Raw genomic sequence first — 26,313 nt, 5'->3', positions numbered from 1 at the left:
CGATACAAACGTATGGCTGATAGGAGGAGAGTGTCTGGTCCGGACCTAAGTGTGAACGATCGGGTATGGTTGTCTACCAGGAATATAAAACTTAAGGTTCCCTCCTGGAAACTGGGTCCCAGGTTCATCGGGCCATACAGGATCAGTTCTATAATTAATCCGGTGGCATTCCGTCTTGACCTCCCCCCTACGTTTAAAATTCACAAAGTGTTCCACAGATCGTTGCTTAAGAGGTATGTGGCGCCGGTGATACCGTCACCTTTACCTCCCCCTCCAGTGGTGGTCAATGGTAACTTGGAGTTCCAGGTATCGAAGGTCATCGATTCACGCTTTAATCGCCGGTCCCTTCAGTACCTGGTTCATTGGAAGGGGTATGGTCCTGAGGAGAGGATGTGGGTTCCTGCGTCGGATATTAACGCAGACCGATTATTTCGGGCCTTCCACACGACTCACCCGGATAAACCTGGCCCTGAGGGTCCGGAAGCCCCTCCTAGAAGGGGGGGGACTGTCACGGGTGTGTCGCCACGAAGATCGTCACGATTACACAGCCTGACTTCTCTCAGCTGAGTTTTTTGGTGTTTTGTGTTTTTCGGCAGTGAGGGAGTTAACTCTCTCTCTCTGTGCTAGACGAGGTCCAGCCTCGCCCAGCTGCAATCAATGCTGCAGTTGTGGGACTCCTTCAAATGCCTGCCGGTCTGTTAGGGAAGTGTCGGTGAAAGCATTTCATACAGACAAACAGAGCGGATCGTGGTATTTTGGAGTTCTGAGCTAAGTGTATTTGGTGTGGTTTTTCCCTTCCTCGCTTTATCATTTATCTCCTTTCCCGTTGGTGTTCCCTCTGTAGTTGTGGTGTAGTTTTTGTATGAAAGGTGGTTTTTGGTTTGACCCTTGTACTGTCTCGTTCGTCTAAGTACTGTGTGTTGGCATATTATTTCCTGTCCCCTATTGTTGTGATCGGGGTCCTTCTCAGGACTAGATTACTGAGGTGCAGGGATCCTCAGGAGGTAGGGGTTACGCTGGCGGCCTGGACCTCTGTACCTTTAACAGTACCTCCAGGTAGAGGGATTAGTCAGGGCCCCAGCTTAGGGTCAGCTTAGGCCCCTGTCCTCCTCTACGCAGAGTCAGTGTGACAGGTATGCAGTGAGTCCAACGGCTGACCAAATATAGGAAAAACCCAACTAAGAAATTAAAGACACATAGAGCAGGGCCACAGTAACCACAAATTCCCATTAGAAAGGCGAGAGTCTGCTATACAGTTTTAGGGTATGCAGTGAGTCCAACGACTGACCAATTTTAGGAAAAAAACCCTAAGAATTTAAAGACACATAGAGCATGGTCACAGTAACAAGGTATGACATGTTCCCATTAGAAAGGAGAGGACCTGCTATACAGTTATAGGGTATTCAGTGAGTACAATGAGTCACCAATTTTAGGAAAAACCCCAGTAAGAATTTAAAGACAGATGGAGCAGGACCACAGCAACAAGGTACGACATGTTGCCATTAGAAAGGAGAGAGTCTGCTATACAGTAATAGGGTATGCAGTGAGTCCAACGTCTGACCAATTTTAGGAAAAACTCCACTAAGAATTTAAAGACACATAGTGCATGGCCATAGTAACAAGGTACGACATGTTCCCATCAGAAAGGAGAGGGTCTGCTATACAGTTATAGGGTATGCAGTGAGTCCAACGGCTGACCAAATTTAGGAAAAACCCACTAAGAAATTAAAGACACTTAGAGCAGGGCCACAGTAATGACAAATTCCCATTAGAAAGGAGAGGGTCTGCTATACAGTTATAGGGTATGCAGTGAGTCCAATGGCTGACCAATTTTTGGAAAAAGCCCACTAAGAATTTAAAGACACAAAGGGCAGGGCCACAGTAACAAGGTACGACATGTTCCCATTAGAAAGGAGAGGGTCTGCTATACAGTTATAGGGTATGCAGTGAGTCCAACGGCTGACCAAATTTAGGAGAAACCCCACTAAGAAATTAAAGACACATAGAGTAGGGCCACAGTAACGACAAATTCATATTAGAAAGGAGAGGGTCTGCTATACAGTTATAGGGTATGCAGTGAGTCCAACGGCTGACCAATTTTAGGAAAAAACCCACTAAAAATTTAAAGACACATAGAGAAGGGTCACAGTAACAAGGTTCGACATGTTCCCATTAGAAAGGAGAGGGTCTGCTATACAGTTAAAGGGTATGCAGTGAGTCCAACGTCTGACTAATTTTAGGAAAAACCCCACTAAGAAGTTAAAGACACATAGAGCAGGGTCACAGTAACGACAAATTCCCATTAGAAAGGAGAGAATCTACCATAGTGTTGGCCTATGCAGTGAATGCAAGGGCTGCCAAAAATTTGGAAGCACTTCAATGACCCTTGGAAGAGAGGTGGAGGATGGCCTCATAAAAAAATGTTCCCATTAGAAAGGAGCGGGCCTCCTATACTTGTAATGCCAATGCACTAAGTGTATGGGCTGACAAAAATTTACCCCTGGGGGGTATACATGAACATACTATATAAAAACAATTTTTTACGGGCATCATAAACACCCTTTAAAAAAATTATGTGGGTGTTGCATCACGGACCACGGTCACCCTGGTGATATGGTGGTTGAGGATGAGGATAAGGAGGAGGACAAGAGCAAATAGCCAAAATCAGAAAGCGTATACCCATGTGTGGGTGTGAAAAGGTGCATGGGAATATACCTCCCAAAAAAGACACTGGATTTGAGTTTATGTTACGCTGCTATCATTCGGTGGTGTTGAGAAGTCTGGCCCAATCCAGCCCTTGTTCATTTTTATAAGAGTCAGCCTGTCAGCATTTTCAGTTGACAGGCGGATGCGCTTATCAGTTATAATTCCACCAGCGGCACTAAAAACCCGCTCTGATAAAACGCTGGTGGCAGGACAGGCCAGGACCTCCAAGGCATAGAGAGCCAGTTCATTCCACATATCCAGTGTGGATATCCAATAATTATAAGGCACAGCGGAATCACGGAGGACGTTGGTACGGTCGGCAAGGTACTCCGTCAGCATCTTCCCAAACTCTGCACTCCTTGTGAGAGTACCCCGCGCCTCTGGGCCTGTGCGATGGGAGGGTCTGAGAAAACTCTCCCAGAACTTTGACAGTGTTCCCCTGCCTCTGCTGGATTGAAGTTGTGTCTCTCTCGCCTGTACTCCTTGGTTGTCCAACGAAGTGTGCCCTCTGCCGCCAGTGTTTTCAGATGGTAATTTCTTTAATTTTCCGCAACAAGGGCCTTTTGGTACAGCCCCATTTTTGTAGACCTGTCCGCCTCAGGAATAAGAGATAGAAAGTTCTCCTTTCAGCGTGGGTCTAAAAGTGTCACCAACAAGTAAGGGCTATCATCCAAAATTTTGAGAATGCGAGGGTCATGGGAAAGGCAGCGTAACATAAACTCAGGCAAGACTTCTGTGTCCTCACCAAGAGCATGACTAACCATGCTCTCCTCCTCCTCCTCCTCTCTGTCCTCTGGCCATCCACGCTGAACAGACGGTTTGACAGCTGTGCAGGTAGTAATGTCTATAGTGCATGAAACTAGCTCCTGTCCTTCCTCCTCCTCCTCTTCCTCATTGTCACCCAATCCACGTTGGGATGAGATGAGGCTTGGCTGTGTGTAATCACCCTGTATGGTTCCTTGATCCATCTCATCGTGCTCCGCCTGCAATGCATCCTCTTTGATTGTGAGCAGAGAGCATTTCAGAAGACAGAGAAGCGGGATGGTGACACTAATTATAGCGTCATCGCCGCTCACCCTCTTGGTGGAGTCCTCAAAGTATTGGAGAATGGTACAGATGTCTGACATCCATGTCCACTCCTGAGGTCTTATGTGTAGAGTCTGAACGGAATACCGATGGCCTTGTTGATGCTGGTACTCAACAACTGCCCTCTTATGCTCACAAATCCTTCCCAACATCTGCAGTGTAGAGTTCCAATGCGTGGGGACATCACACACCAGTCTGTGAGTCGGAAGCTGCAAATGCTGCTGAAGCATGGCAAGGGCGGCAGAAGCTGTAGCTGACTTTCTAAAATGGGCACATAGGCAGCATACTTTAACAAGCAGATCCGGCAGCTCCGGGTAGGATTTGAGAAACCGCTGAACCACGAGGTTAAGCACATGGGCCAGGCATGGTACGTGTGTGAGTTTGCCTCGCCTCAGAACCACCACCAGGTTCCGACCATTGTCACACACAACCATGCTTGGCTGTAGGTTCAGCGGTGTGAGCCACAGATCTACTTGCTCTTTCAGAGTTGTCCACAACTCTTCAGCATTGTGCGGTTTTTCAGCTAAGCATATTAGCTTCAGCACAGACTGTTGCCGCTTGGCCGAGGCAGTGTTGCAGTGCTTCCAACTTGTGACTGATGTCGTTATTTCGGAGATGAAGGCTGAAGAGGAGGAGGAGGCTGAGGAGGATGAGGTGCAGGAGCTGTAGACCGTGGGGGCAACACTGATTGACCTAGGGCCCGCAATCCTTGGTGCCGGGAGGACGTGTTCCGTCCCAAGGTCTGACTGGGTCTCTGCTTTCACTATATTAACCCAGTTTGCCGTCAGCGAGATGTACAATCCCTGCCCACAAGCACTTGTCCACGTGTTCATGGTTAGGTGGACATTACCGGTAACTGCGTTGTTGAGAGCACGCTAATGTTTTGGGACACGTGCTTGTGTAATGTGGGGATGGCACACCGGGAGAAATAGTGGCGGCTGGGCACCGATTACCGAGGGACGGCCGCCACCATCAGGTTGTGGAATGCTTCCTTCTGCACGAGCCTAAAAAGCAAAATTTCGAGCGCAAGCAGATGTGAAATGTGAGAATTTAGTAGTGTGGCCTGTGGGGTGTTGGCTGCATATTTGCGTTTGCGTTCCAAAGACTGGGGTATGGACAACTGAACCCTCAGATGGTACAAGGACATGGACGTGCTTCCTGTTGCTGCTACTTGAGAGTGTGCAATGACAGGTGCAGGGCAGGAGGCATCTTTGCATGCACCATGTACAGGGGATTGGCTTGCATGCACAACAGCGGAAGAAGCAATGGTGCCACCCGCAGACACTGTTCCTGGACCCTGGGGTTCAGCCCACAAAGTTGGTTGCTTTGCTGCCATGTGCCTGATCATGCTGGCGGTGGTCAGGCTGGTCGTTTTGCCACCCCTGCTGATGCTGTCCTGGCAGGTGGTGCAAATGGCCTTTTTGAGGTTATCGGCAGAGTCTTTAAAAAACAACCAGACTCGGGAAGACCTAACAGTTGTACTGGCAACTTCCTTCATGTTGGTGTTACGGGGAACGTTTGCCTGCCTTCTGTCTACGGCCACCACACTGCTTCTTCCTACCTGTTGGGGTGCTCTGCCTCCCTCCCCCTGTGTGCTGCTGTCCTCACTCTGCATGTCCTCCTGCCAGGTTGGGTCAGTTACTATATCATCCACTAACTCGTCTTCCACTTCCGCACCCTGGTCCTCCTCCTGACTTTCTGACAATTGTGTCTCATCATCGTCCACCTCTTGTGACACTTTCCCAATGTTGCCTTCGTGTGACCGTGGCTGCTCAAATATTTGGGCATAGCTGCACGCGATCTCCTCTTGCACCGCTTCAAGTGGACCGGGCGAGAGGCCCAAATCTATAAATGGTAAAGTGAACAGCTCTTCAGAGTGTCCAAGTGTGGCATCAGTTGTTTCTGGGTACTCGGCATGGTGGGAGGAAGGGGAATCAGGGTGAGGAATATGCAGTCCAGACTCACGGCTGCTGTGACTTGACCGTGTGGAAGACAGGGTGGTGGTGGTGGTGGCTAAGTGACTGGAAGCATTATCCGCTATCCAACCAACAACCTTTTGACACTGCTCTGGGTTCAATAGTGGTGTGCTGTGATCCTCTAGAAATTGGGACAGGAAGGTCAGGCGAGAAGATGTGGGTGTTTGATGTGGCACAATTTTGGCTTGCCCACGGCCTTGTCCTCGGCCTCTGCATGCACCATTACCATCTCATCCAGTTCCCCATACCTTGCCACGTGCCTTGCCCATTTTAACTGGAGGACAGTATCTTCCACGCTCAATACAAATGACTGAGTTTGGAGCGAACTTATATGTAATCCGTGTGATTGAGAAAACAGAGTTTTAAATACCTGGCCTGTAGGTAAGTAGTTTGAACAGCAAACTGCGGTGAATTGCTTCAATGACACACTAAGGGAAATTTTTAAAATGGCGGTATTTTCTGACAACTTATATGTGATCCGTGTGACGGAGAAAACAGAGTTTTACATACCTGGCCTGTAGGTAAGTAGTTTGAACAGCAAACTGCAGTGAATTGCTTCAATGACACACTAAAGGAAATTTTTAATGGAGGCCGGAAATGGCAGTATTTTCTGACAACATATATGTGATCCGTTTGATGGAGAAAAAACTGTTTTAAATAGCTGGATTTCTTGCGCTCTAATATGGAAAGGACCTGGCTGTATTTTACAGTGCCAACAACCAAATGGTGCAAAAAATATGGTGTTCTCTGGATTGCTTTTTAAGCAAATAATGAGGATTAAGATCCAAAGAAAAGTATCCCTGGCCCCTGAGACCTGGGCCTTTTTATAGAAATACCTAACAGCAGCAGAAGGCAGAATTGGAATGGAGCCTCTTGTGCTATATGCACTGCAGTCTGCTATATACACTGCCTGCCTATACACCCTGCCTGCTTGATATCTCTGCAGATAGATTAGTCCTCAGAAAGACTGTTTGTTAAGATGGATATGTGTAATGTATGGTTTTTCTCCCTACACTATGTTATGCACATGCCTGGGCTGACTAGCGTGTGCGTGATTTAGTGATTCCACTGTGCCATGAACCGGAGAGTGCCTGGAGGGGCGTAACTAAGTATCAACCCGATCCGACCAAGGTCACACGACGGCTAACGACGCCGTGCACCAGGGAGGAACCGAGCAGAGGGACCAGGTGCTACTCCAGGCCAGACCCCGGACACGCCTGTTGACCCACACCGGGGAAAACAGGAACAGGCAGCTTAGACTGGCACACAGACAGGTGGGTATTGGCCGGCACGGCTGGCGTGCAGACAGGAGGATACTGGAAGGCACGGCTGGTATGCAGACAGGAGGATACTGACAAGTACGGCTGGCGTGCAGACAGGGAGGTACGAGCAGGTTGGAGCACAGGCTGGATAGGGTCCAGTACAGACTGGGATTCAGGAACAGAACCACAGATGCGGTAGACAAGCAGAGCAGAGAGGAACCGCCGGAGCGGTAGGCAAGGCGGAGCAGAGAGGTACCACCGAAGCAGTGAGCAAGCAGAGCAGGGATAAACCGCCGGAGCGGTGAGCAAGGCAGAGCAGGCAGGGACCGCCGGAGCGGTGAGCAAGGCAGAGCAGGCAGGAATCGCCGGAGCGGTGAGCAAGGCAGAGTAGGCTGGAACCGCCAGAGTGGTGAGCAAGGCAGAGCAGGCGGGAACCGCCGGAGCGGTGAGCAAGGCAGAGCAGGCAGGAACCACCGGAGCGGTGAGCAAGGCAGAGCAGGCAGGAACCGCCAGAGCGGTGAGCAAGGCAGAGCAGGCAGGAACCGCCAGAGTTTTGAGCAAGGCAGAGCAGGCAGGAACCGCCGGAGCGATGAGCAAGGTAGAGCAGGCAGGAACCGCCAGAGCGGTGAGCAAGGCAGAGCAGGCGGGAACTGCCGGAGCGGTGAGCAAGGCAGAGCAGGCAGGAACCGCCGGAGCAGTGAGCAAGACAGAGCAGGCAGGAACCGCCAGAGCGGTGAGCAAGGCAGAGCAGGCAAGAACCGCCGGAGCAGTGAGCAAGGCAGAGTAGGCAGGAACCGCCGGAGCGGTGAGCAAGGCAGAGTAGGCGGGAACCGCCGGAGAGGTGAGCAAGGCAGAGCAGGCAGGAACCGCCGGAGCGGTGAGCAAGGCAGAGCAGAGATAAACCGTCGGAGCAGTGAGCAAGGCAGAGTGGGCTTAAACCACCAGAGCGGTGAGCAAGGCAGAGCAGGCAGGAACCGCTGGAGCGGTGAGCAAGGCAGAGCAGAGATAAACCATCGGAGCGGTGAGCAAGGCAGAGCGGGCAGAAACCGCCGGAGCGGTGAGCAAGGCAGAGCAGGCAGTAACTGCTGGAGCAATGAGCAAGGCAGAGCAGGCAGGAACCGCTGGAGCGGTGAGCAAGGCAGAGCAGAGAGAAACCGACGGAGGGGTGAGCAAGGCAGTGCGGGCAGAAACCGCCGGAGCGGTGAGTAAGGCAGAGCAGAGATTAGCCGCTGGAGCGGTGAGCAGGGCAGAGCGAGCAGAAACCGCCGGAGCGGTGAGCAAGGCAGAGCAGAGGGGACAGGGCTCTGTTCACATGGAACAGACTGGAAGGGAAAGGCAGAACCAGATACACACAAGATACTTGCAATGAAGTAGCTAGTGAACTCTAAACTCACAAACGGAAGTACAGCGACAACGAGTAGGAGTTAGGTGCAGGTTCAGACTCTGCAGAAAAAGGGAAGGTACGGACATAGAGAAAAACAGGTAACAGACTAGGTGAGTGTTCAGACAGGAACTGAGTGTTCAGACAGGAACTGACACTGCAGCGAGATACAGGAGCGGGTCTGCGTATGCTGCCCCCAGATGGCGGGACGAAGAGGCTAGGAGCGTGTTCAGACTGGCCTGGAAATACAGCCTCCATGAAGGTGGACAGACAACAGGCTAGAAAATAGTTCAGACAGGCCTGGGAATACAGCCCCCAGGTTGGCAGACAGGCAACAACAGAACAGGACCTGGCACATTCAGAGTCAAGGAGCACACTGAATGTTAGAGTTGCTCAGGCACCAGCTTCCAGGTGGAGCTGGTTTAAATATCCAGTGACAGACAGCAATAGGCTGAGGACGCATTAGGGGTGTGCCCACAGCAGCTACATGAAACAGGAAGTAACCGGGCCGCCACCCTAAGCAGTCAGAACAGAGACAAACAGAGAGCATGAATAGAAGCCAGGCTAGCAGACTGTACTGAAGATCAAGTTTGCGATCTTGCATAGTGAGAGATGGTGCACCATGCAAGCCCGCAAACAGGTATGTTACACACTAGAAACACAAAACCCAAATTCATGGTTGCTGAAGGCACGTCAATATCAATAGGTAAGAAAGTGCCGGGACAGCAGCATAGCTCCAAGATACATATAATAACAGAAGACAACAAGAGCTTTTAAATGCCAATACGAAAATTCTTTATTAAATAAATATATAAATTGTAAAATTTTCACATAGAGTCAATAAAACATCTACAATGTGTACAGGACAGAAGCAGACACCCCAAATGGATAACCACTCCAGGGAGTAAAGTGGAAGGTAATGAAGTTAACAAGTATACAAAAGCAACCTATCAGCACATTAACCACCAAGCAGAAAGACTATTAGGAGGTAACATTAGATGAAGGGGAGCAGAAAATGCTGCTAAAACACCCCATAGCTAATCAAAAGCCAATCAGAGGGAACACTGAATGATAGCCCTCCTGAAAAATTGAGCTGAACTGGAACAAAAGTGAAACCAGTAGTGGACACTTACCCAAAGTTGTTTTAGCACCCTTTCATTCCACTGGGGGGTCTCCTATCCTTGGGTAAGTGTCCACTACTGGTTTCACTTTTGTTCCAGTTCAGCTCAATTTTTCAGGAGGGCTATCATTCAGTGTTCCCTCTGATTGGTTTTGATTAGCTATGGGGTGTTTTAGCAGCATTTTCTGCTCCCCTTCATCTAATGTTACGTCCTAATAGTCTTTCTGCTTGGTGGTTAATGTGCTGATAGGTTGCTTTTGTATACTTGTTAACTTCATTACCTTCCACTTTACTCCTTGGAGTGGTTATTTGTTTGGGGTGTCTGCTTCTGTCCTGTACACATTGTAGATGTTTTATTGACTCTATGTGAAATTTTTACAATTTATATATTTATTTAATAAAGAATTTTCGTATTTGCATTTAAAAGCTCTTGGTGTCTCCTGTTATTGTATGTTACACACTACCTAATACATAAGCAAATCTGTCCCTGACACTGCAGCACCTCTCCCTACACAAGCAAATGGCGAAGAAAAACGGTGTTCTCTGGATTGCTTTTTAAGCAAATAATGAGGATTAAGATCCAAAGAAAAGTATTCCTGGCCCCTGAGACCTGGGCCTTTGTATAACAATATTTAACAACAGCAGAAGGCAGAATTGGAATGGAGCCTCTTGTGCTTTATGCACTGAAGTCTGCAATATACACTGCCTGCCTATACACCCTGCCTGCCTGATATCTCTGCAGATGGATTAGTCCTCGGAAAGACTGTTTGTTAAGATAGATATGTGTAATGTACGGCTTTTCTCCCTACACTACCTAAAACACAATCAAATCTGTCCCTGACGCAGCAGCAGCTCTCCCTACACTGTCTTATCTGGAGTGACTGTGACGAGCATGGCGGAGCCAGGTCTTATATACACCTGATGACGCTGTGCAGCCAGCCAATCACTGTAATGCCCACAACCAACATGGCTACGGCATTACAGTGCATGGCAGGCAATCCCTGCATGTTCATTGGCTCTCTAAAGAGCGCCAAACATGCAGGGAGGGGACCCAAGTTCCCGCTCGAGCAACCCGGAAATACTCGGCGAGCGCCGAGCATATTGAGCAGTGAGATGCTCGGGCGAGCACCGAGCAGAAGCGAGCATGCTCGCTCATCACTAATTACTATCCATCTTGGTTAGCTATTACAGCTATTTATTACTAAACTCACCTGTAATACGCTAAGATTCTAAAGATACTTTTACATTGTATTTCCCTTTGAAATAGCTGTACTTAGTGAATAGCACTGATAGTCTGAGAGGCCATATATATTATACCCTATTCTGATTGAAGGTCTACTATTTGTGTGACTTGATGTATTATTACATCTGTTACAATATGAACCTCTCTGATCAAAGGAATAAGACCATCACATTATTGGTGATTTTAATAGAGCACATATTTCTATTTCCGTATATCTAATAAATAGGCATCATTAAAATATATATTTTAAACTTAGGAATCTATAGTTAGGAAGTGTTTGCCTTTGGCAATCTGTAAATTATATGGATCACACAATAAGCAAAAAGGATTTAGATGCTGAAATGTGGACTGGTGTCTAGACCACACAATTAGCACAAAGGATTTAGATACTGAAATGTGGACTGGTGTCTGGACCACACAATTAGCACACAGGATAGATTGATATGCTGGAAGGTCGATTTGACAAAAGATCCTATCTATCTGAACTAGCTGACAATAAACCTCCTAGCTAACTATCTAATTACTTCCAGCATCAGCCTCACTACCCTGTTATATTGACAAAATGACACCGAAGCCACATGTCCGCTTTTTATATGGAGAGGGACATGTGATTTCGGTAGCCAATGATACAAGCACTTGTGTCTAGACGTTGTCGATTGTCTCTACACCCTGATTGGCTGCCGTTAACATTGAGTTAAGAAAAAAAAGAGAATAACAGTCCGCCGCTTCTTTGACCTCTCTTCACCCCTCTCCTTATCAAACATATCATCCCCGCTCGTCATAAAGCACCACGATCCTAGCCAAAGTCCTAACAAAAGAATTAGTGGAAACTCGATCATTTACCACACTTTAGTTGAATTTTGCCGATTTTGAGGAAAATGCTTGGGAATCCGAAAACGAATCCGAAAGTGCAATGTTTGTATCGACTTTGATTGGTGAATGTTTTCTGAGTTTCAAGTTCGCTCATCTCTAGAGAGGAGATGTCCTGTCAATGCAGAATCTGACTCCTAAGGCCGCAATAAAGGAAAATGATGCGGGATGATCCCTTATTGCGGCCACATGAGTCGTATGGCATCACACCCTCCCTTTGGAGCTATTGGTCTTGGTCATCCCTATCATTAGACATACCTCATTTTTTTAATCTTTTTGGGAGTGTTTTTCTATAATTTTGTGTTTCACGTGTAATTTAAAGAAGTAGTCCAGTACTTTATATTACCCCCGCAATGTATCTCCCCGGGGCCCCTAAGACTTTTTATAATTACCTTTCGTTGCTGATAATACCTGTGAGCAGCGCTATTGGTGACCGCTCACAGGCATCACGTGACCCCGCGCTGACGTCACGACAAGTGAGGCGTGACTCAGCGCTGGGGTCCCTGCAGTGGCTGCTGGGTTGTGGGCTGGGTTACAGTCATCCACCGAGCGCTTTACCAATGAATGGGGAGCGGCAGAGCGCGTGGTGGATGCCGGGTGTGACGCGGGGGGTAACCCTGCCCACAGTCTAGCATCCACCTGGAACGCGGAAGACAAAGACCCCCAGCTGCAACCAGCGCTTGTCGTGACATCAGCGGATGTCAGAGCCGGCTGCAGCCGGGGGTCACGTGATGCCTGTGATTAGCCAGTGATAGTGCCGCTCACAGGCATTTTCTGCAACGTAAGATCATTACAAAAATCCCGGGGGCATAAATTGGGGGGGTAATATAAAGTAATGGACAACCCCTTTAGTAAAAGTTATATTTTAGGTGTTTTCTATGCTGGTTTTTACGTTTTTGGACCCCGCACAATAATATTTTTTATGGTGTTTTTGTAATATTATTTAGCAATATCCAGTTTATAGTAATATCAAGAAAAAGGGACCCTCTTCACTTGTGCTTAGGGACGCGATTACACATCTCGGCCAATGTCACCCTTACAATATTATGGTACTTTCTTTTTAAAAAAATATTAGAACTCAGAAAGAGCATTTATTTGTCAAATTTTCTGTAAATTTTACATGTTCTTTTTACATAAAGTATAATATGGCAAGAAAAAAAGCAGTCTCAGAATCACTTGGATATGTAAAAGCATTCCAAAGTTTTTGCCACATAAAGTGACATGTCAGATGTGAAAAATAGAACTTTATTTCAAGAGGTTAACGTAGGCAATAGCATTTCTCAAGGTTTCTTGAGGGAGAAGCTAGGGAAGGAAATAAGGTTTAGGAGACTAGAGGGTCCCTTTGGATTCAGCACCAATTGTCAGTACCGCCATTGTAATTGATGCTGAAAAGGTGGCCGATAAGTATAGAATCATTCATCAGTCATAAGGGACATCTGTAAATGATGCGGTAGATAAGTGGCTGCATAAATAGAAGTTCAAAAAAAGTAAAAAAAAACCTTATGCCCAAACAATTGCATATTTTTAAAACAATAAGTTCAAACAGTAACCACCTTCCCCAGGTCCAGCCCCGGCTCTCTGCCAGCGGTCTGATCTCTATGTATTGCCTGCAGTAGTGACATCACGGCTATACCACACATCACCACTGCAGCCAATCACTGAGTTCTACGGCTCATTCCAGAGCCACAGAATTAAGCGAGTGAATGCAGCAGTGATGAACACTGTTGTTGTGATGTCACACCTGCAGCCAATGCACAGAGACTGGAGCAGTGGCGGAAAGCTGTCGTTGGACCTGGGAGGGGTACGTACTCGGAGAGGATATGTCTGTTGTTTTACGAATATAAATTCATTTGGACACAAGCTTTTTTTTAACATGCCAAAATATTTTAAGCTAGTTCAGAAAAAAGTGCTGAAGCTCATCTTCCCAGACTGTCTGTAGAAAATTCCCATCAACACAATCAAAGGCCTTTGTGGTGACCAAAGCTAGATCTATTCCACCTCTCCACAACTCAGTCATAAACTTTAGGGGCCCGATTCACTAAGACTAGTGTTCTGAATGCCAATAGTAGTATACAGTTGAAATAAAATAGCCACAAATAGTACAGGCCGTAGGATAGGATATGCGTCAAGACTTCACCCTGAGCATTGGCCAGGAACTCCCTCCATTTGTTTTCATTTTCAAAACACGTTATTCAACATTAGGATCACTGTGCTCCTGTCCAGTGCTTTCAGTGTTTTTTTCCTAATGACATTTAAATCGACAGGTATTGTTGGTGTTTGACGCCAGTTATCTAAAGTTGAAAATTCAAAAAACTTTTTGATAGTATGTGTTGCTCCCTTTCCCTTTTTGCAGTCTACAGTCTAATTGAACACTCTTACTTTGAATACGTCGTTTTCGGACCTTCTTAACTGCAGCGGGGCAAATCCCTGGTGTGTAATTATGATTTCAGCTCCTCCTGAAGTGTTTATAAGTGACTCACAATATATATATTTACACAGCATTATCATTTATAACATATAAATGATAACCTGTAAACTTATTACCCAGTCAAATAGATTGAGTAAGAAATGTAACCTGTAAAGACAAACTAGTGTAATCATTAATCTGCAGACTAGAATGAAAATACTATTAAACTCAGAGCCTCCACTAACCTGAATTGCACTGTGAAGGTATTTCTCCTACTGCTTGAGGAGGAACCTTGAATGATCTCTTTGCACTGTAATAATAAAGTCCTCTGGAATGTGAGAATATGAATGAGCTTTTAACTGTTCTTCTACCTAATAGTTTCCAGATAATACTTACAGTTGATAATCCACAGTTAATGTCGACTGTCAGAGATGTTCTGCTTGGCAACAATGCTCTGACTAAGAAATTCATGGCAGTCCTATTTGTGGACTGCATTAAGGGAGCCGGGTGAAACCGAAACCAAATGGTTTCTTAAGAAACAGCTTCCATTTTCAGGCTTTAAATGAATCTGTTCAGTAGGAAATTGATACATTTGCTCTGGGGTGTGCCATTACTAGTGCCTCCTGCTTAACTTCCTCCTGCCACTACCCAGTTTGCAGAAGGACGTTAATCAATCTTTATGATCCTACTAATTTATGCCAGAAGGAAGTGAAAACCATGTGGGAGCTCAGAGTATGCTTTGAGAAAAAGATGAGGGTCTAGTTTTCAACTAGTGATGACTGAGCGTGCTCGTCATTACTTGTTACTCGCCCGAGCATCACAGTGCTCGAGATGCTCGTTAATTGGCGAGTACTTTTTGAATGATCGAGCACAAGCTCAAGCCCCTGCCCCGCATATTTGACGCTATTTAGACAGCCAATAAACATGCAGGGATTGACTGCCAGTCAATACAATGCTGTAGCCATGTTGGTAGTGGCATTACTGTGATTGGCTGGCCGCCTAGCATTATCGGGTCTTAATAAGACCCGGGACCCTATGCTCGTCAGCCTACCAATGGAAGCAGGCAGAGCAGGGAGAAGTGCTGCTGAATGAGGGACACACTTTTGACTATAGCCAGTGATTCAGCACCACTTTTATTTCTTTCATCTGCAACAACAGCTCTTATTAGGGCTCATTATAATCAATATTAATATTGCTGGAGGGATAGTGTCGGACAAGATATGGTTCATTGCAACTCAGGGCTACTAATATTCTTTTTGCTCTTACTCCTGCAAATTATTGTGAAAATAGATATGATACTCAATTTATACTGCTCAAGTTGTGTATTAAAAGCAAACAGCGAGACTTGATTGATTAGAATAGCATCGCTGTATAGTGCAAGTAGTGAAAAAAGTCCATCTGAGGTGTGCAAAATTTGCTGCGATACAAGTACTGTAAAGGTTTTGCAGCCTCAAAATATTATACGCCATTTAAACAGCTCCATAAAAGCATACAGGCAGACTTGGTTGGTTGCAATAGCATCGCTATAAAGTACAAGCAGTGGAAAAAGTCCATCTGAGGTGTGCTAAATTTACCTCGATACAAATAGTGCAGCCAGACTTGGTTGGTTGCAGTGGCATCACTATATTGCTACTGCAGTATAACAAGTCCATCTGAGGTGGGCAAATATTCTTTCGATAATAATCCTGGAAAGTTTTTTAAGAAGGGAAATATCATACGTAATTTAAAATGGGCATGTGGCGCCCCTGAGGGTTCAGTCGCCACAGAGGTACTGCACCTCACCCAGAGGTGTGGTGTCTCCTTCTCTCAGGTAAGGAGGGAGTGCTGCCCGGAACCCCAACACCCGCATCCAACACTACACTGCTCCAGGCCTGTTGGAAGGCAAGATGCAATGTGTTTTCCTGCTGAGGACGCTCTGACATCAGACGTGAGTGATGCAAGGTCCTGGAAGAAGACCGTCACCCGCAGAGCTGCGGCCTACCTGATAAGAAGTGAAGAAGGTAGGCTCTGGTTCACTAGGGGGGCGCAACCATGGCCGACGACCAGCAAGCCGCCGGAGCATCAGTTAATGCTCCTGATGCCCAACCTGCGAACGGCGCTGCGCAGGCCGGAGCGGCCACTCCACCAGCAGGGGTCATGACCCCGTTGATACTCATGGCCCTCCCGTATATCCGTGAAGCGAAATGGCTTCCCCAGTATAATGGCAAACCAGACACCCTGTCCGAATTCAAGAGAAAAATATGCGGTGTGATAGACATGTATTCTATGACTGGTAAGCAGAGAGCTGCTGTTGTGCTGGGACAATTGACTGGTGCCGCAGAATGGGAAGTTGAAACCTGGCCAGCCGCAGACCAGGAATCAGTATCTATCATCCTTAAGAGACTGCAAACTGTGTTTGAAAACCGCACTGAGACAGATCTCCGGATGAGGTTCTATCACTGTGCCCAGAAACCTGAGGACAGTATCCAGGACTATGCCTGGCACTTACAGGATGCCCTGCAGGCCCTGAAACAGGTTAGTCCAGCCAGCATACAAGATGAAAATAAAATGCTGACAGAACAGTTCATCCGGGGGTTGAGGTCCCAGGAGGAGAGCAGAACTGTACGGTGGTGGGCCTTAGATCATCCAGATGGACATGGCTATAAAGGGTCTGCAGCCGCTGGAATCAACAGATACTGCTGTCCAACGTTACCAGGGTGGGGCCACCCCAGTGCCCGCAGCACCCACTGCTCCTTCATTAACGGCTGAAGCAAAGATGCAAACAGTGCCTCCTAGCAAGCTGGACAGCCTACGCTCTGAAGTGCGCCAGTTAAGTAAAACCATGGCCACTGTCCTGAGCATCCTGCAGCTACAGGAGGAGCCCGAGCCGGAAGGAAGGATTCTACTCGCCGACAGCCCTGAGGATGTCCCCTGGATGAGGAGGAAAAGGAGGACAACGCCACCCCATAGGAGGACAACGCCACTCCGGTGGAAGACATGGTTCAACCCCAAGATCACCTATGCCCTGCAGCCATGCCTAGGGCCTACGTTGAGGGTTTGCAGACGGGTCCCTCATGCTGCTACTGTTATACCCTGTTACAGAAATGTTATTAAAAAGTGCTCTTATAATGTTTGATAAATATACCCTGTAACGTTAAAGTGATGTGCCTCCCATAAAGGGAAGAAAGTTTTATGATCTTATATGCGAATGCATTCTTAAAAATTTGCATGTCAATAATATCCCTGTTTTGCTCTTTTCCAACCAGTAAGGAGGGAGTGCTGCCCGGAGCCCCAACACCTGTATCCAACACTACACTGCTCCAGGCTGGCTGGAAGGGCAAGATGCAATGTGTTTCACTGCTGAGCCCTGTCCCTGGCTGGAATGGGGGGAACCCAGAGGTAGGGGGAACCAGTAGTGCGTGTGGGTGGAGGAAGCAGTTTGAGGGAGCACTATAGAGTGAGATATAAAAAGGGAAGCCATCTTATGGTGGCAGTGAGAACAGACGTGCAGTCCGTGGAGTACAGTCAGGGAGCAGAGTCTCTTTAGGAGCTCTGCTCCACAAGTAGGGCCCAGTCCTAGAGGCCCAGGTGGGGAGCAGAGGAGTAGGCTCCATTCTTAGAAGGGATCCTAGGGAGTACGGCGAGTGCAGGACGGCACCCGTACACCCTGCATCTGTCAGAAGACAGAGGGATCGTAGGCCGCAAGAAGGGGACCGGCCCCTGGTCCAGCCGTGCTACTCTACGTCTCAGCTGGGAAAACCGGAGGCTTCTGGCTTCTATAGCCAGTTGCTGAAGCCTCATTCTAATCCCCGCAAAGGTCAAGCAGGTCCGGGAACTCTGACGAGACAGGAGGGACTTCAGAGCACCCGAGCGGGATTGAGAGTGGGAAGCGCAGGGCAGGAGGGAGAAAGACCCAGTGTGAAGATGGTCTAGCTAGGAACACAAGAAAGTGGGGTTCTGTGAGGTACTCCTGATCTGCCTGAGGAAGTTCTGAACCACGGCCTGGTGAACGCAGCGTGACGTGGGAGGCTGACACCTGTACAGTGCACCAGTGGAACTGTCATAAGAACTGTGATTAAAGACTCGGATAACTGCACCGTACTGCCTCCGTCCCTTCTTTCTTCTGCGCCACCTCTCCCTCCCGGCACTACAACGCCCAGCGCAGCCTACACACCTTATACTGCCCTGGAGCTTGCTCTACCTGCTGCCGTAACACCAGCTCCTGAGGACTGCTCCGCAGCGGCGGCTCACTTTTGGACGCAATCCACAGGTGGCGTCGTGAACACTATTCCAAAAATCCCATATAAATAGAAATCCCCCCTTTTACTGACCGCCCTGGGTCATGGACCGGGCCACCGGCATCCCCCACCAGCATCCGCAAAGGCCCGGATGCGGAGTACCCCACGGCCCAGGGGGCGCGTCATGCAAAGTGCGTGGACGTGATGCTGATGTGCAGATGCTGAAGCTGTGGACAAGATGAAACTGTACATGATGCAGGAGCACAACAAACACACACACATCATGTCGACCTAGCTTCCTGTCTAACTTTTTAGGATGGCATGGAACACCAATCTTGTAGCCAGACCAGTGTGAAGAGGTTGTTAGTTGGATAGCAGATAATGTTTCTAGTCAGTTTTCCAGCACCACCCTGTCTTTCACATGGTTCAGTCTCAGTAGCTATGATTCTGGACCACATAATCCTCACCTGATCCTCCTTCCTCCCACCATGCCAAGTGCCTGGAGACACATGAACCCACACTAGAACACTCTGAAGTGTTCAAGATTCTGTCCTCTCGCCCTGCCCGTTTCAAGCTGGACATGAGAGTTCACAGGCAGCGATGCCCAAAAATTTGAGCAGTCATGCTCACAAGGTGGCAACTATGGGAAACTGCAATTATTGTCGCAAGTGGTGGATAATGATGAGACACAATTACCAACAAGTGATGTTGTTAAGTTAACAAGTGAAGAGGAGGACCAGGGTGAGGAAGTGGGAAATGAGGTGGTCACTGACCCAACCTGGGAAAGTTACATTCAATGTGAGGACAGCAGCGTACAGGGCGAGTGTTCTTTAAGACTGCAACAGGCAGGAAGAGGCAGGGGGAGGGCTAGAGACACAAGGCAGGCAATGGTACCCCAGAAAACCAATATAAGGGAAGATGCCAGATAAACAGTTAGGTGTTCCAGAGTCTGGCGCTTTTTTAAAGACCGTCCAGTTAACCCAAAAAATGACATTTGCAACATCTGCCATGCAGCATCAGCAAGGGCAGCACAACTATCAGCCTGACCACCACCAGCATGCTCCGGCACATGAAAGCAAAGCACTCGACTAGTTGGGCCGAATGCCAGAATCCATAAACAGTGTCTGCATGTGACACTACTGCCTCTTCCCCTGTTCTACATGCATGCTCATCCCTTGTCCATGACGCAGGAGAAGATGCCACCCACCCTGCACCTGTGGTTGCACACTTGCAACCACTCCCAGCAATTATGTGTGACATGCAGAAGTAGTGCTGTTGCAGAGTGTGACATGCAGAAGTAGTTTTGTTGCTTTAAAAGCATTAAGCAACTATTAGATGTAACACAAGCACAGGAGACAGGAAGTGTTGTGCTTCATAAGAATCCAGCAACTAGAAAGGTTAACACAGTCACAGGAGAAGGGGAATGTTTTAGCAGAGCCCCAGGGGGATTATGGGGAAGCGGTTTATTGTCTGGCCGGAGCCAAAGAGAAAGGTGGCTTATGAGGTGTATCTCACAGAAGCCAAGGGAACAGAATTCAGATTAGGAGGAAAGCTACACAAAGGTCAGTTAGACCCCCTAAGCTAACAGTGTGGAGTATTATTGGCCAGGAAGATAAGGACTGGAAGGAAGCCTGTTATAGATATCATCTCCCTCATCACAACCTTCCACCCTCCATCTCCATGCAGGATAAAGAATGCTGTGTACTATTGAGTCCTTGTGAAGGAAAAGCATGTGGTTGTGTATGCATTAAAACTGTGCTGTACTGTGCTGCTGGATAATAGACTGTGTACTGCTGTGCTGCAAAGAAGACTACTGTTATTACTGGAGCCTGTTGCTCAAAGAGACATTTGCATTGCACTGGCAATGCCTCATTAAATGTTACTGTTCTACCGTTTATGAAGACTCTTGACAGATGTGTCTGGTCAGCAACTGAATCTATCGTGTGCCTGAGAGAAGCTGCAGCCTATGGTCGCCCTCAGTAATTGTTCCCCCAGGATTCCAACGAATTCATGTAACCAGTCACGCCACTACAGGCGGTGTGCGTGTAACACATGTTCATCTCCTTGTCTCTGCGCAGTAATCAGTAATCCCTACCCTACTCCTTGGAACGCAAGCGTAAATACGCAGCCACCCACCCACACGCCACAATAATAAACGGCCACATTCCAAGACTTCTAGCACTGGAAATGTTGCTGTTTAGGCTTGTAGAGACGGAGGCTTTCTGCAAACTATTTTTCCTGGTGTGCTGTCTTTGCCTTACACAAGCATGAGTATGAGATATCCCACAACATCGACCGTGCCCTGACCAATGCTGTTATGTGGACAAGTGCTTGTGGCCAGGGATGCTACATTTCAATGACAGTGCACTGGGTGAACATTCTGGAAGCTGGGACCTTGTCGGACCCTGAGACGGAACACGTGCTACCGACGTCGAAGATTGCGGGCCCTTGCTTAAACAGGATTTCCCCCACCTTCTACAGAAATTCCTGCACTTCTTCCTATTCCTCACCCTCCATCTCTGAAACGTCAACATCAGTCACAAGCTGGTAGCACTGCAGCACTAACTCGTCCAATTGGCAGCAGGTTCTGCTGAATCTAATCTGTTTAGGTGATAAACCACACACTGCAGCAAAGTTGTTGCAAGGCCTAACTGTTATGATCTGCTACAAGAACTAAGGAAAGATAGGAAAACTGTCCCTACAATAGGACTAAGCTGATTCCCTACGATGCAGCGGGCAACCTGTTCCTTGTGAACAGACCCGCCTTCGTCCTCAGCTAGTCTGAGCGCAGACCTATAGATATAAGGGAGGGGTCCCTAAAAGTACTAAGGACTGGGACAAAATTGGACACCTCCTAGCAGAAGTTGTAGGGGAGCAAAAAGATAAACAGATAAAAATACTTAGAGATCCAAGGACCAAGCAAACTATAGAGATAGGTACAAAGCACCTGGATAGATTAAGAGTGAAAGAAACACTGAAGTCCAGCAAAGCCAGAAGGGCGGAGCTGGAAAAAATAGGCAGCAAGTCACGTGACCACAAAATAGAAAAAAGACTAACAGGAGGGTTCTAACAGTAACCCCTCCTCTATGAGGATCCTCTGGATCCTCCAGGCCCAGGCCTATCAGGAAACCTCCTGTGAAATGCTCTGATAAGTCTAGGAGCTGAGACATCACCTGCCCTTACCCAGGTGTTATCCTCAGGACCGAAACCTTTCCAAGCGACGAGATACTGCAATCTCCCTCTATGCCTTCTGGAATTCAGGATACGAGAAATTTCATATTCACCGTCTTCCACCACCGGAGGAACTGTGACAGTGGCATCCCTATCCGATACATCAGCTTTTTTCAACAAGGAAACATGAAACACCGGATTAATCTTCCAGGAGGAGGGGACCTCCAACCTAACAGCAGACTGGTTAACCACCTGAAGCACCTTAAATGGTCCCACAAACTTCGGACCCAATTTCTTCGAAGGAATCTCAACCGCAGATTCTTTGAGGACAACCAAACCATGTCACCAACCGTAAACAAAACCTCTTGACGTTTCCTGTTAAAATACTTCTTAGACTTCTTGTTAGCCTCTTGAAGGTTATAACGTACATCAGTCCAAACTCTCTCCAAATCAACGGAAAAATTCTCCTCCTCCGGCACAGCCGACCCCAATTTGGAGAACGAACCAAACGACGGATGTCTCGCAGTACAACAAAAAAACGGAGAACACCCAGCAGAAGAGGATGTATGGTTGTTAAGAGCAAATTCAGCAAGTGGCAGAAACTCAGACCACCCCTTTTGATTGTCTGCCACAAAACAACGCAAAAACTGCTCAACATCCTGGTTCTTTCTTTCTGTCTGTCCATTAGACTCAGGATGATACCCAGATGAAAATGACAAATGGACTCCCAACCTGTCACAAAAGGCATGCCAAAAACGAGCCACAAACTGAGGTCCCCTATCAGAAACAATGTCGGTGGGAATGCCTTGGAGTCTGACAATTTTCCTTGACAAAAGCCTTAGCGATTGTCTTAGCGCAGGGTAGTTTATTGAAAGGAACCAAGTGACACATATTGCTAAAATGGTCCACGACCACCCAGATGACAGTGAAACTGTTGGACACAGGAAGGTCAGTAATAAAATCCATTGCAAGATGCGTCCAAGGTGCACTAGGAACCTCCAGAGGGCAAAGCAACCCCGCAGCAGGAGCATGTGAAGCCTTTGATCTAGCACACACCGTACATTGACGCACCCATTTAATGATTTCCTTCTGCCACCCAGGCCACCAAAAACTGCGACCTACCAGTCTCTTAGTCTCAGAAATTCCTGGATGACCTGCCAACCGAGACTCATGATACTACACAAACAACTCTCTCCTAATGGTTCTAGGTACAAACAACCTCCCATGGGGAGTGTTAGATGGGGCATCCTCCTAGGCTTTCAGAATCCCATCTTCCAAAACGGAGTCCAATGCTGCTATAACTCCTTCCTGTAAAATGCTCTCCTGCTCCTCGGTACCAACCATAAGAGAAAAGCTGCGAGATAAAGCATCAGCTTTAACATTCTTAGTACCCGGGATGTAAGTAACAGAAAAATTAAACCGCAAAAAAAAAAAAGTGCCCACCTTGCCTGACGGGCATTCAAGCGCTTGGCAGCATCTAGATAGATCAGATTCTTATGATCAGTGAAAACCTGAATGGGAAATTTAGCACCTTCCAAGAAATGACGCCAATGTTCAAATGCGAGTTTGATAGCCAGCAATTCCCGATTACCAACATCGTAATTAAGTTCGGTTTCAGAAAATTTTTTAGAAAAAAAAGCACAGGGATGAACCCCATCCTTGTTCTCCTGAGACAACACCGCACTGACCCCCACCGAAGAAGCATCAACCTCGACCAAAAAAGGCTTTGTCTCATCAGGCTGCATAAGGATGGGGGCAGAACTGAACCTCTCCTTGAGATACACAAAAACTTCAATGGCCTCAGTAGTCCACTGGACCGTATTTGCACCTTTCCTGGTGAGATCAGTCAGCGGCTTAACAATTATAGAAAAATTCTTAAAGAATTTTCTGTAATAATTGGCGAAACCCAAAAATCTCTGTATAGATTTTAAACCAATAGGCCTAGGCCATTCCTGCACAACCTGAACCTTCACCAGGTCCATCTCAGAACCCTCGCTGGAGATAATGTAGCCCAAAAAACTAATTCTCTGCACAACGAACTCGCATTTCTCCAGCTTAGCAAAAAGTGAATTGTCACTTAATAACTGCAATACCTCACGTACACTCTGCCAATGAGACTCCAGATCTGGCGAATAAATCAAAATGTCATCCAAATACACCACCACATTCTTACCAATCAAAGGTCTCAGGATGTCATTAATAAGGTTCTGAAAAAACGCTGCTGCATTGGTAAGACCAAAAGGCATAACCAGATTCTCAAAATGACCCACAGGAGTGTTAAAAGCTGTATTCCATTCATCACCCTGCTTCATTCGCAACAAATTTTATGCCCCCCGGAGATCAATTTTAGAGAACCACTTGGCCCCCACTAACTGGTTAAACAAGTTAGGAATTAACGCCAGTGGGTAGGAATTGCGTATGGTAATTTTATTAATTTTGCGAAAGTCCAGACATGGACGTAAACCGCCCTCTTTTTTTTTTTACAAAAAAAAATCCAACAGCCACAGGTGACTTAGAAGGTCTAATGAGACCAGCAGCCAAGCTCGTCTGTATGTATTCCTCCAAGGCTTTTCTTTCAGGGATATTAAGATTAAATAAGCGACTCTTGGGAAGAGTAGCTCCAGGAACAAACTCAATGGTGCAATCATAGTCCCTATGAGGAGGTAGAATTTGCGACTCCTCCTCTGAAAAAAACTTCCAAAAATCCTGAATAGGTACAGGTAATTCCCCTCTTTCCACAGCAGCAATGCGACCGTTACAACATTTATCATAACACTTAGGACTCCAAGATTTAATCTCAATAGTAGACCAGTCCAGTAAAGGATTGTGCAGTTTTAACCAAGGCAAACCTAACACTACTGGAGAAGGTAAATTATTCAATACCACTAAATCCAAATTCTCTTGGTGAATACCATTAATAGTGAGGGGAAATTCAAAAACTTTGTGAGTAACACATTTCAAAGGAGTGTTATCAACAGCAACCACAGAAATAGGAGATGACAAAGGTTTAGGTTCCAATTTAAGTTTTTCCAAAAATCCCTTATCAATCACATTCAGTGTAGAACCACAATCCACAAATACCTGAAATTCAATCAACTCCTCCTGCAATGAGGTACTCCCTGAAAGAAATACTCCCTTAGACCTCAAACAAGCAATATGGACGTAACTGACCTTTTTTTTTTCTTTGTTTAACAGAAGCTCACAGTTCTTATCAAAATGGTCAGATTTACCACAATAAAAACACAATCCCTTGGAAAACCTGCGGTCTTTTTCCTTAGAGCGGAGTGACATAGCCCCAATCTCCATCGGTTCTCCGTCGTCCGAGCAGACCCTCTGATGACTAGGAGCTGCCATAACAGCAGAATTCTCCTCATTAACCCTGGCATGCAGTCTCCTGTCCACCCGTATAGCTAATTGCATGGCTTCTTGCAAGTTTCCAGGTGCAAGTAAAGCAATCAGCAGATCCTTAACCCTTTCACTTAGACCAGCAAGAAACAAACATTTTAACGCCGAATCATTCCATCTCACTTCAGAAGACCACCTTCTGAAGTGTGTACAATAATTTTCAACATCATCTGACCCCTACTTTAAACGTCTCAGTTGTGTCTCAGCAGAAGAGACTCGATCAGGATGATCATACAACAACTCCATAGCAGAAAAAAAATCTTCCACTGATCTAAAACATGGATCATTAGGTTGGAGAGAAAAGGCCCATCCCTGTGGTTCCTTGCGCAAAAGTGACATGATAAACCCAATGCGCTGTGATTCATTCCCAGAGGACTTTGGTCTCAAACAAAAATATAATAAACAAGCATTTTTAAAGGAAAAAAAATCTTGTTGTTTACCATGAAAAAAATCAGGCAGTCCTACCTTCGGTTCAGCAAAATGCGCTACACGACAGCTACTCACGTGTTCCTGGAGCTCGGCCACCTCAAGAGACAATCCCTGTAGGCGTTGAGCCAATTCCTGAACAGACACCATGCTGATCTCCAGATCTCGTTCCTTAGGATTATTATTTTTTTTTAATTTTGTGATGGACTTACTTTTATGATCTGCTACAAGAACTAAGGAAAGATAGGAAAACTGTCCCTACAATAGGACTAAGCTGATTCCCTACGATGCAGCGGGCAACCTGTTCCTTGTGAACAGACCCGCATTCGTCCTCAGCTAGTCTGAACGCAGACCTATAGATATAAGGGAGGGGTCCCTAAAAGTACCAAGGACTGGGACAAAATTGGACACCTCCTAGCAGAAGTTGTAGCGGAGCAAAAAGACAAACAGACAAAAATACTTAGAGGTCCAAGGACCAAGCAAACTATAGAGATAGGTACAAAGCACCTGGCTAGATTAAGAGTCAAAGAAACACTGAAGTCCAGCAAAGCCAGAAGGGCGGAACTGGAAAAAATAGGCAGCTGGTCACATAACCACAAAATAGAAAAAAAACTAACAGGAGGGTTCTAAAACTAACAGACCAGACTAATCTGTGGCTCTTGCCCCTGAACCTACAGCCAGGCATGGTCATGTGTGACAATGTCCGTAACCTGGTGGCAGCTCTGAAGCTTGGCATTCTTGGACATGTACCCTGCTTGGTCCACGTGCTCAACTTAGTGATTCTGCAATTTCTCAAAACCTACTCAGATCTGCCTAAGATACTTGATAAAGTATGCCACGTGTGTGCCCATTTCCACAAGTCAGCTACAGCTTCCACCGCCCTGGCAGTGCTACAGCAGCGTTTGAAACTTCCAGCTTACTAACTGGTGTGCGATCTCAACACACGTTGGAACTAGAGATGAGCGAATGTTTCAATGTTCGTTTCGGATTACGATAATGAAATTTGCAATAGTCGCTGATTTATTCGTCCAATATTTGCCGAA

General features: G+C 46.9%; 2 protein-coding genes across 5 annotated transcripts in view; both read right to left on the bottom strand.

Moving 5' to 3' along the window:
• Window positions 1-26,313, bottom strand: part of LOC141172013 (sulfotransferase 2B1-like) — a 388,130-nt gene that overhangs the window by 344,549 nt on the left and 17,268 nt on the right. Inside the window, exon 1 of one of the 3 annotated variants that reach the window (XM_073655778.1) lies at window positions 14,024-14,100. The exons of the other annotated variants lie outside the window; for them this stretch is intronic. The gene's annotated coding sequence lies outside the window, so the exon portion shown is untranslated. Of the gene's footprint in view, window positions 1-14,023; window positions 14,101-26,313 lie in introns of those variants that run through there. 3 annotated transcript variants of the gene reach the window in all.
• LOC141172014 (sulfotransferase 2B1-like) overlaps window positions 1-26,313 on the bottom strand; it is a 913,436-nt gene that overhangs the window by 869,861 nt on the left and 17,262 nt on the right. The window lies entirely within an intron of this gene.

The sequence above is a fragment of the Phyllobates terribilis genome, unplaced genomic scaffold (assembly GCF_046119375.1).
Source record: "Phyllobates terribilis strain yellow unplaced genomic scaffold, ASM4611937v1 Scaffold_12__6_contigs__length_324123572, whole genome shotgun sequence".
Taxonomy (NCBI): domain Eukaryota; kingdom Metazoa; phylum Chordata; class Amphibia; order Anura; family Dendrobatidae; genus Phyllobates; species Phyllobates terribilis.
Note: the sequence above shows the minus strand (reverse complement) of the source record. Positions and strands in the feature narration are given on the sequence as shown.